This window comes from Lytechinus variegatus, chromosome 1, assembly GCF_018143015.1.
Source record: "Lytechinus variegatus isolate NC3 chromosome 1, Lvar_3.0, whole genome shotgun sequence".
Taxonomy (NCBI): Eukaryota; Metazoa; Echinodermata; class Echinoidea; order Temnopleuroida; family Toxopneustidae; genus Lytechinus; species Lytechinus variegatus.
In genome coordinates, this window is record NC_054740.1 from 4,531,167 (window position 1) to 4,542,159 (window position 10,993).

At 36.4% G+C, this 10,993-nt stretch overlaps 1 long non-coding RNA gene across 2 annotated transcripts; it reads right to left on the bottom strand.

The window, feature by feature from the left end:
• Positions 1-6,161: 6,161 nt before the first annotated feature.
• LOC121405923 lies at positions 6,162-8,922 on the bottom strand. 2 transcript variants are annotated; one of them, XR_005968724.1, is made up of 3 exons: positions 8,823-8,922; positions 6,947-7,076; positions 6,162-6,311 (listed from the first exon to the last, which is right to left on the bottom strand). It is a non-coding gene; the product is annotated as an uncharacterized LOC121405923 (long non-coding RNA). The 2 variants fall into 2 exon arrangements; XR_005968729.1 differs by lacking the exon at positions 8,823-8,922 and adding an exon at positions 8,210-8,224.
• Between the last annotated feature and the right edge of the window lie 2,071 nt (positions 8,923-10,993).

Sequence of the window (10,993 nt, forward strand, 5' to 3'; positions counted from 1 at the left end):
CTTTCTATTTGCATTAGAATAAACAAAGTAATTAAAAGAAAATTGATAACAAACAAAGAGTGTAAGCATTTCTTTTGCTCATTTCGCCTCTCTTCCATATTATATCCGTTAATTTGAAGGAAGAAGGGGGGGGGGGGGTTATAGGCATCAACCCCGCCCTGCTTACAAGCCAGGAGGATGGGGGTATGTACCCTGACTCAGCACCACCCCCGCCCCCCTCCTGTAGCTTTCAACGAAGTGAATATTATTCAAGTGCACAATTTATGATGTTTTAAATCTGACTGAGACAAGTTTATGTATTTTAATGTTTTGTTCATCTTTCTTTCTCTGCGTGCTCTAAACTTTGAAAATAGGAATCCTGATGATAATTAGAAGTTATCTATCATTTTGAAGTTCCTACTAGTACTTGTTTCATTTCACACTCTCAAACCAACCAGATCTGATCTCCTATTGGTAGTAGAAACTCGCATTTCTGCATGATAAATGATAACCATTGAATATACATTTGAAAGCGTCATTCCAGTATCATAGTCGATAAATGCACTAAATGCCGATTTACATACTTATCAAATGTTGTTAAACATAACCTATTACTTTGCATGAAACCGTTTGAAGCTTTCTCACCACCGATTTAGCAAACAACACCCAGCAATAGCAACGACAGTGTAGAAGTGTAGTCGCGCTATACTGAGGGTCAAATGACAAAAAGTCAAAAATTTTCGTCTCAAAAGAAAGAGTGTGTTCTCCTGAATAGATTAATACATTGCATTCAATACTTAATCTGACTAAACGTGTAAAAAGTAAAGAAAACGTTTCATTAGACACTACTCATTATAATGTAAAAATGCATTGTTCCATTCATATATTTTGTGCACTTCCTATGTTATTCCAGCTACAAGTTCTACTTGCTTGATGTCCATCAACAGGCTAAATATGTATTGTGTGGATTTACAACTTTTTGTTTACATGTTTAATTTCGTTCGAGGTGATTTATTACCTTTGTATTCGCATAAGAATAAACAAAGTAATTAAAAGAAAATTGATAACAAACAAAGGGTATAAGCATTTCCTTTGCTCATTTTTCTCTTTTCCCTGTTATTACCGTTAATTTGGAGGAAGAAGAGGGGGGGGGGGGTTATAGGCATCATCACCGCACTGCTTACAAGCCAGGAGGATGGGGTATGTACCCTGACTCAGCACCACCCCCCCCCCCCATTCCTGTAGCTTTCAACGAAATGAATAGTATTCAAGTGCACAATCTATGATGTTTTAAATCTGACTGAGACAAGTTTATGTATTTTAATGTTTTGTTCATCTTTCTTTCTCTGCGTGCTCTAAACTTTGAAAATAGGAATCCTGATGATAATTAGAAGTTATATATTATTTTGAAGTTCCTACGAGTACTTGTTTCATTTCATACTCTCAAACCAACCAGATCTGATCTCATATTGGTAATAGAAACTCGCATTTCTGAATGATAAATGATAAGCATTGAATATACATTTGAAAGTGTCATTTCAGTATCGTAGTCGATAAATGCACTAAATGCCGATTTACATACTTATCAAATGTTGTTAAACATAACCTATCACTTTGCATGAAACCGTTCGAAGCATTCTGACCACCGATTTCTAGCAGACGACGCCCAGCCATAGCAACGACAGTGTAAAAGTGTAGTCGCGCTATACTGAGGGTCAAATAACAAAAAGTCAAACATTTTGCTCTCAAAAGAAAGAGTGTTTTCTCCTGAAGAGATTGATACCTTGCATTCAATACTTAATCTGACTAAACGTTTTAAAAGAAAAGAAAACATTTCATTAGACACCCCTCATTTTAATGTAAAAATGCATTGTTCCATTCATATATTTTGTGCACTTCCTATGGTATTCCAGTTACAAGTTCTACTTGCTTGATGTCCATCAATAGGCTAAATATGTATTGTGTGGATTTACAACTTTTTGTTTACATGTTTAATTTGGTTCGAGGTGATTTATTACCTGTGTATTTGCATAAAAATAATCAAAGTAAATAAAAGAAAATTGATAACAAACAAAGAGTGTAAGCATTTCTTTTGCTCATTTCTCCTCTCTTCCCTATTATAACCGTTAATTTGGAGAAGGAGGAAGTGTTACAGGCATCAACCCCGCCCTGCTTACAAGCCAGGAGGATGGGGTATGTACCCTAACTCAGCACCACCCCCCCCCCCCATTTCTGTAGCTTTCAACGAAGTGAATAGTATTCAAGTGCGCAATCTATGATGTTTTACATCTGACTGAGACAAGTTTATGTATTTTAATGTTTTGTTCCATCTTTCTTTCTCTGCGTGCTCTAAACTTTGAAAATAGGAATCCTGATGATAATTAGAAGTTATTTATCATTTTGAAGTTCCTACTAGTACTTGTTTCATTTCACACTCTCAAACCAACCAGATCTGATCTCCTATTGGAAGTAGAAACTCGCATTTCTGCATGATAAATGATAAGCATTGAATATACATTTGAAAGCGTCATTTGAGTATCGTAGTCGATAAATGCACTAAATGCCGATTTACATACTTATCAAATGTTGTTAAACATAACCTTTTAATTTGCATGAAACTGTTTGAAGTATTCTCACCACCGATTTCTATAGCAGACGACGCCCAGCCATAGCAACGACAGTGTAAAAGTGTAGTCGCGCTATACTGAGGGTCAAATAACAGAAAGTCAAACATTTTGCACTCAAAAGAAAGAGTGTTTTCTCCTGAAGAGATTGATACCTTGCTTTCAATACTTAATCTGTCTAAACGTGTTAAAAGAAAAGAAAACATTTCATTAGACACCCCTCATTTTAATGTAAAAATGCATTGTTCCATTCATATATTTTGTGCACTTCCTATGGTATTCCAGTTACAAGTTCTACTTGCTTGATGTCCATCAATAGGCTAAATATGTATTGTGTGGATTTACAACTTTTTGTTTACATGTTTAATTTGGTTCGAGGTGATATATTACCTGTGTATTTGCATAAAAATAAACAAAGTAAATAAAAGAAAATTGATAACAAAAAAAGAGTGTAAGCATTTCTTTTGCTCATTTCTCCTCTCTTCCCTATTATAACCGTTAATTTGGAGGAAGAAGGAGGAAGTGTTACAGGCATCAACCCCGCCCTGCTTACAAGCCAGGAGGATGGGGGCATGTACCCTGACTCAGCACCACCCCCCCCCCCTTCCTGTAGCTATCAATGAAGTGAATAGTATTCAAGTGCGCAATCTATGATGTTTTACATCTGACTGAGACAAGTTTATGTATTTTAATGTTTTTTCCCATCTTTCTTTCTCTGCGTGCTCTAAACCTAGAAAATAGGAATCCTGATGATAATTAGAAGTTATTTATCATTTTGAAGTTCCTACTAGTACTTGTTTCATTTCACACTCTCAAACCAACCAGATCTGGGGGGCGTTTCATCAAACAATTAGTCGGTGGTTTTCTCCGACTAATTGTGATTTTCACCGACTAATTTCATTTTCACCGACAATTTTGCTATCACCGACTAAATTCCATTTCATGAAAATTAGTCGGTGATTTTCTCCGACAAATTATTGGAAACCACCGACTAATTTTGTCGGTGGCCTTCACCTACCGACAAAACTCATTTTTCACCGACTAATCCAATTTTCACCGACTAATCAGCCTTTTGAGGGCCTTCGCAGCTAAAATCGATCAATTATAGTTGATTTTTAATATAACATTTGAATAAATTCCCTTTTTTTCATTTCATTAAGAAAATTCAAAGAAAATCTATTTATCTTTAGTCAATGACAAATAAAAAGTAGACATTTCAAGAATCATATTTTCATCTTTAAAACTATATTTTCATAAATATTAATCAATACACAGGAAACATCTTCAAATGTACACAATTTTTTCACACATAATTTTCTTCAACCTGAATAAATCATTGTGCATTTTTTAATCAATAATATCCAATAAATTCTAAAAAAAACTGTGGTGTCATTGACTTTTGTACAAGTTTTTCAACATCCATTAGTGTTGTTGGTGTTGCCGCTGCTGTTGTCATCATGGTTGCTGGAATTTATGTTCTTTTTGCTGCTGCTCTTGGTGTTGTGGGTGTGATTGTTTCATTGCTGGTGCATTGCTACTGATGTTGCTCAAGGTGTTGCCTGTGTGGTTGCTCTTGTCATCGCTGCTACTGCTGCTGTTTACAAGTGTGGCTGTTGCATCCCCTGATGCATTTATTGATGTTGCCGCTTGTGTTGTTTTTCCTGTATGATTGCTTAATCCTTGACATTGGCTTTGTTTCTACTGTCGTTGTCGCTACTGCTGTTGATGTTTACCACTGTGGTTGTTGCATCTCTTGATGAAGTTATTTATGTTGCGCCCGATGTTCCCTGCATGGTTGTTGGAGCTCCTGCTGCTGTTGATGTTGCCAATGTGATTGTTGCATTTCTGCTGTAATACATGTAGGTATTTTTGCTGTTGCTCTTGATGTTGTCGGTGCGGTTGCTGCATCTCTTATTGCAGTTGAGGTTTCGGCTGCTGATGCTGTCGTTGCTCCTGCTGCTGTTCATGTTTATTGAATTAACTGAAATGGAATTAATTTATAGAGCATGTGATTTTTTATTAATAAAGATATTAATTTCCATGATTATTGATACCAAAGTCATTTATTCCTAATTTAATCATCGTCGTTAAAACTTAAATTTTTCAAAAATGTTTTAAAATAATTTTTATGTCTGAAATAGTAACTTCAAGTTCTAAATGGTTAAAATATTGTCATCAAAGCCTTATTAACCCTAAGACTGGAAAAGGGGTAGGGCTGATTCAGCCCCCCCCCCCCCCCCCTTATGATCTCGGCCATCAATCGTGCAATTGCAATGAAAATTGGCACGCGCCTTACCCATGGCATAATTTACAAACTATAATATCAAATTCTGCGAAAAATCTCACTGTTCATTAATTATGAAAATTTATGCGTAAAATCACAAGTTTGCTCTAATCAATAAAATAAAGCCCCTAAAATGCTCATTTTTGTTTCACATACTCTAGATAGGCATCTGATCAAATTTATTTTTCAAAAATGTACACATCACATTTATTTTCTTATGTATTCTATTGTTTTCTAAATTTCTTATGTATTTCTTTGTTTTATGACTTTTTGCTTTTCATTGTGTTTTCAATGGAAATTTTCGGGGACTTTATTTTTACCATAGACAAGATAAAATTAAATGATTTTAAGCAGTAAAAGGAAAAATAATGATATATTTTATGAATTTTGGCTAAAAACACTATTTGCATTGGATTTGTACACAAATTCATGTTTTTGAGCAATTTTGGGTTTGCATGCACTTACGAAATGTTGCGTAATTTCGGAACCGCGTACCTGGGGGTCACAATTTCGGTTGCGCGAGAGTCTTGAAAGTAAAAAGTCATCGAGCGACACATTAAAAAAACTTTGAGCAGCGGATTTATCGCGAAAAATGTCGAGCCCCCCCCCCCCGTCTTCTTAGGGTTAAACAACGAAAACAAAAAAATGCATAAGAAAAAAATTAAAATGTACATGTATACACAACTGATTTTAATGGCTTGAGTTTTTCTCATTGGTTTACCAAATAAAGGGAGTAAAAATCCAAAATTATCACATTTGTTTTTTATTTCTTGATTCAGAGCCAACCTGCTGATTTCTGAAGTGAGTGCACAATCAACAGACAAGATCCTGAGCCACCCCCCCCCCCCCCCCCTCCCAAGATCATTTGAATTAGTGAGGTTTAATGACTGCTTTTGTAATCATTAAATTTATCTGATTTATACAGGCCTACAAGACATATAAAAAAATTGTGTTCTTTTTGGGGTAATTTTCCAGTGTTCCTAGCTGACAAAGCAGAGGGTGATGGTGTGTGGGGGGTCTAATAGGAATGCAGAACAATGGAACATTCATTTACTACTTTGGCAATAGAAAGCAAGTCACAGCATCTAGCATTGATTGATATTGGCTGTTTTACGACTGTCCAAGAAATATCACCATTAATCATTTAAGCATCTAAGCACTTATAGACTTATAGATGTCACTGTTTTCAAATATTGACTGGTAGAAGACCAAATAAAGAAGAGAACAGTACTGGTAATTTAATTTTTTTTTTAATGTGACTACTTTCTTCGCCAAAGTGAGGCAGTCATAATTAAGAGTGTTTTAACTTACAAGTGACATCACATTTCCTGCCTTCTTGTCTGGCTCTCCAAAACCTTCAACCATTTATACTTGGGTAACTTTGTATCTCGCATCCGTCTGAAAAGTTTGGGTGAAGCCTCCACCTGAAGGAAAAAGAGTATTGAACTAATTAAAATATTTGCCACAATCTTGTATTTCTTCTCACATGTATATGTACATGTCTAAAAACAGGAAATAAAACATCTTTTGATTACCAGAATTCATATAGAAGGGGGTAAATAAAGGGTTCAAGCTTTTATTATGTTAATCAAAAATAAAAATAGTAAATGACATATGCTCTGGCTGAGAAACTTAGAGAAATTATTCCTCGTAATGTAGCTTGTATGTACATACACATGAGCAAGTAGTGAAAAATGGATTGAGGGGTGTGAGTAGGGGCTACGGAAACGGAGGGGGCTGGGGTCGCATGTTAACTGCAGTTTTTAAAGTGAGCGAGCTGACCATGCAAAAAATCATGACCAAATGGTAATTTTTATGTTTTTCAGCTCCCGCACTGTTTTCCAAAACCATGTACAAAAATGACCATCTGGATGATTTTTTGCATGGTCATGGTCTTTCATGTCTATGTAATGTCTACATTACAAACTGACTTTAAAATCTGGTACAGTGCGATTTCATTATCATTGATGTGGGTTTTAATGATTTAACATTCTGCAACCTAAACAATATCCTTCATTTTTTTGTCATCATTATAGCATTTTACTAGTCTACATGTTACCTGTGGTTGCATTTCAATCTCAGTGTTTCTTCACCCATTGCCAAATCTTCTGCCACATGTTCATCAGATTGGCCCCTGGCACATTCCTTGCTGTAGTAGACCAGTCAGAGCCTAGCTCTCTAGTTCCAGTCTGAAATTAAAACATTAATATTACATTGATATAACAAAGAAATATGTAGATTGACACAGTGATCATTGAAAAATATTGCACTTTCAATGAATATTGTTGACATTTTATAAAGGGGAATGATTCAAATATACCAATCATTTTTCTTTCTTTTTTTATTATCCTGAAATTTCTAGAATCGACCAACAATCGGTCAACAATTAATTCTTGTTAATTCATATAATTTCCACTTGATTATAAGCAAGACAGTCATTAACATATTAATCATACAAATAATAAAACATTTTTGTCATTAATATTTTTTTGAATTAAAATAAAAGTTTTTTCTAACCCAATAGCACATGGATACCTTGCTGGTTTAATTTACTGGACTTTGTTCAATAGTACTTTATTATGAGATTCAAAGGCAAAAAAATACTTGGGCTTGATGAGATCCATTGCATATTCCCCTTTATTTTTGTTCTAATGAATGGACCTTTAAGTACCTTTACGTGCTATTTAAGGTTAGGTTTGACTAGATCTAGACTCTAACTTTATGTGGTACGATAAAAATGAAAAATAAAATTGAAAAATTGAAGAGCACCGACGGGGGATTTCGCATTGTAAGTCCCATAATGGTGGCTGCACGATAGCTAGACAGCTGGCAGCTGTCTGTTTCGAGGAGTTTTTTAACATTTTTTTTTTATTTCTCCTCGTACACAGACGGCTCGCTATTGTGCAGCCACCATTAGGGGACTTACAATGCAAAATCCCCCCGTCGGGGCTCTTCAATTCTTGTCTTTAATGAATAAAAATTTTGAAAATTAACGCGACCAAAATGCAAATTTATATTCCCTCTTGGCATTAATTGCCCCAAAACAGAGAAAAATGAAGTTAAAAGGAACAAAAACAGTGACTTACCTCGGCTGTCGCGCAAATTCACTTCCCCGTTTTATCCGATCTTAAGTACATAAACATATGGCCATTGAGTCCCCTGTACAGATCGCGCTAGAACTTCGGTCTCTGTATTTGGTGAGTGAAGCCAACGGAGTTCAGCTGAACAACCAACAAAACAGAGACCGAAGCTTTTGGTCTACTGCCACGGGTGCACCATTTAAAACTTATAACATCTAGATTTTGATTGGGTGTGAACGCACCTCTGCCACATAACTCCCCCCTGAATCCTCGCCTGCTGTCGAGTGCCTCCACTTCATTTGACTTGTGTTCGCTAAGCCTATATGCTAAATAAGTTGAGAATATCCAATTTATCACTCACACTATCAATATGTGATTTAGCTCCTGTCCAATTCCAATGACTGTAACACAGAATTGGGATGGCCACATTGGATTTGTGTACATTAATAATTGCACACGCTGGTAATCGAGGATATCCCTATCCCCGAGCAACAAAATTAATACAAAACCAAAGGAAAAGAAAAATTATGATTTTTAATATAGAATGTCATAAAGGTAAAACAATATAAAGAATTCTCTTAGCAAAATTACAGCCCTGTGTGGATCATAAAAACGTGTATGGACAGGGTCGCGATGGGTCGTTGTCTGGACCTCAGTCAGATACTTAGTTCTGCAGACACAGAAACACGGGTATGGGACTAGACTGGATTATGTACTGTCAAGTTTGTCGATCGTATCGACAGGGGTCCTGCCAGAAGATTCTCTTTTCTTGTAATTCATTTGATAATTACGCACCACAAATAATTCAATCACCTTACATATAATATGAACGACATTTTGAATGGTTTTACTTACGGTAAAATCCTCATTCACCTCTCCGGTGACCTTCGCTTCTACTAATTTCTTCGTTTCATTTCGAATCGTCGCGGCGAAAACATCAACAAACTTTTCATTTTTTTCATGACTTTGGGAGTGGGCGTGGCCTAATTAGTCAGCGAACCTCGTTCAAGACGATTTGTAAAATAAAAATCCTCTGACAATAGTCAGAGGAGCTCCGTGAGTTTCGTGAAATGCAATTTTTGTCAGCGCTGACTAAATTGTCAGCGCTGACAAATTTAGTCAGCGCTGACAGTTGTCGCACGACAATTGGGACCTTTCGCAATCATCACGGACGCTAGTATTAGGGTCCCCTAACACAAAAGTTAACGCTTAATCATACACTTGATTTTTAAGATTGATTGTGCATTACAGTCAATAGAATCAAACGTAGAAAACTGCTCTACGATCAATGCTAAGCTTTGTGTAACAGGGGGGTTACAGGCCCTACAAATCTGCTTTTCGTGTGCAAAATCCCTTTCCGCGACACCCGTACCGCATACATGCATGTATATTACGACTGATGGCTGGAGATATTCAAAATGCAGGACCTAAAATAGATTTATGACATGGAAAAGAAAGTGGTTTTTCAAACAAATCGAGAACATATTGAGTGAGGAAAAACTTACTGAATGAAGGCTTAAATATAGATCATTACAGTCCATCGAATCGATATTACATTTAATGTGGATTATTGGTGGATCACTGGCAATTGATTTCATGGATGATATCAACCTCTCCAGCCGAACATTTCGCATGCGTTGATATGTACACATCATATGCGATACCTTTGAACTCGTTTCCTTTAGTTTCTTTTGTTTCTTTGTTTCTTTTGTTTACTCCTTATACACAAACGATATGCCTCTCGCACACGATGTGAGGGGCATTATGTTTTACATTCCCAAGAAATGGGATTAGATTCAAATTCCGGGGGGACCACTTCCATTGATGAGTGGATACCAGGCACGACCATGGGGTTTCGAAAAGTACCCTAAACATGCTAAACAAGGGAAGCAATTCTTTTCCAGATTATGAAAATGCATCTCTTAACAAGTATTTGGCTTGTGAAACCCTACAAGTATTGAATATATATCCCTTATTTCAGCATTTTAAACATCGTTTTGACACCCTTATAACGTTACATAGGCCTATATACGTAACGTACCTGCCCACTAATAAATGGAAGTAGGCCCCCGGGCGGCCTCTCGAGCTCTAGGAGGAGTCAAATGTGGCTTTGGAAAGTCGTCCTCAATCGGATAAATCGCTGTTACCATAGTAGCAACCAGAATTTTGCACACGAAACGCATATTGAATGTTTCCGTCGCAGATGCGAAACGAAAAAAAAATCTCATGTCACACAATTTGCATTGCAGGACTGAGTTTTACGACCATGATGACGGGCCCAAAAAGTCCCTTCCAAAGTCAACGACCGTTGTAAATAAGCGTCCGCGTCCTCAAACGAAAGGTCGGGAATATCGCTGAAACACCCCCCTGATCTCCTATTGGAAGTAGAAACTCGCATTTCTGCATGATAAATGATAAGCATTGAATATACATTTGAAAGCGTCATTTCAGTATCGTAGTCGATAAATGCACTAAATGCCGATTTACATACTTATCAAATGTTGTTAAACATAACCTATTAATTTGCATGAAACCGTTTGAAGTATTCTCACCACCGATTTCTAGCAGACGACGCCCAGCCATAGCAACGACAGTGTAAAAGTGTAGTCGCGCTATACTGAGGGTCAAATAACAAAAAGTCAAACATTTTGCTCTCAAAAGAAAGAGTGTTTTCTCCTGAAGAGATTGATACCTTGCATTCAATACTTAATCTGACTAAACGTGTTAAAAGAAAAGAAAACGTTTCATTAGACACCCCTCATTTTAATGTAAAAATGCATTGTTCCATTGATATATTTGTGCACTTCCTATGGTATTCCAGCTAAAAGTTCTACTTGCTTGATGTCCATCAATAGGCTAAATATGTATTGTGTGGATTTACAACTTTTTGTTTACATGTTTAATTTGGTTCGAGGTGATTTATTACCTGTGTATTTGCATAAAAATAAACAAAGTAAATAAAAGAAAAGTGATAACAAACAAAGCGTGTAAGCATTTCTTTTGCTCATTTCTCCTCTCTTCCCTAT